The following is a 678-nucleotide window of genomic DNA, read 5'->3' as shown; positions in this document are numbered from 1 at the left end:
AAATCTGTGACACAGGGGTACTCTATATTTGTAATGAAAGTCATGTTCTTAACTTTTTAAAATTATACTTTGACACTTGAGATAAATATCCACTATCTTACAGCACCTACCGTAGTGTCTGACTTAGAACTGGAAGTCATAAATGTCCACTGAATGAGTGACTGAATTAAGATCTACCCATCAAGATCACTGATCATAGATCTGCATTTTATCAGGATCTTTAATGTCTTAACTCAAAGGAGAAGCTCTGATGCAGGAACCTCAGGCACCAGGAGAATCTGGTAGGGAAATGTTTGGGTTTTTACGAGCCTTGGCTGATCTTCTTTCATAGGCTAACTCCATCTTCACAAAGAAACAAAGTCCTTCTGTCCTAGTGCCCCTGGGGACACACCATCTACCTCAGAAGGAGAAGCTGGGACGAGTATAATCCTCTAAGTTACTCTCATAGAGACCCAACTGTGACCTGTACATCCCCCCTGAAGTTAAGAGGGAGAGTCAGTCTGTAATTCCACCCTCTCATCCTTCCCCCATATTTCATCAGCTTAGCTGGTCATGTCTGATATTCAGTAAAACCGCAACAGGCAGCCAGGAGCCAGAAGAACTTATCCCTTCTCCTACCTGCTCTAATCTAATGATAGCCCTTGTACCAAGAGCCCTGTCCTTCAGAATGACGTGGCT

Source organism: Eschrichtius robustus, chromosome 5, assembly GCF_028021215.1.
Source record: "Eschrichtius robustus isolate mEscRob2 chromosome 5, mEscRob2.pri, whole genome shotgun sequence".
In the NCBI taxonomy this organism is placed as follows: Eukaryota; Metazoa; Chordata; class Mammalia; order Artiodactyla; family Eschrichtiidae; genus Eschrichtius; species Eschrichtius robustus.
The sequence above is the reverse complement of the archived record's forward strand: the minus strand, read 5'-3'. Positions refer to the sequence as shown.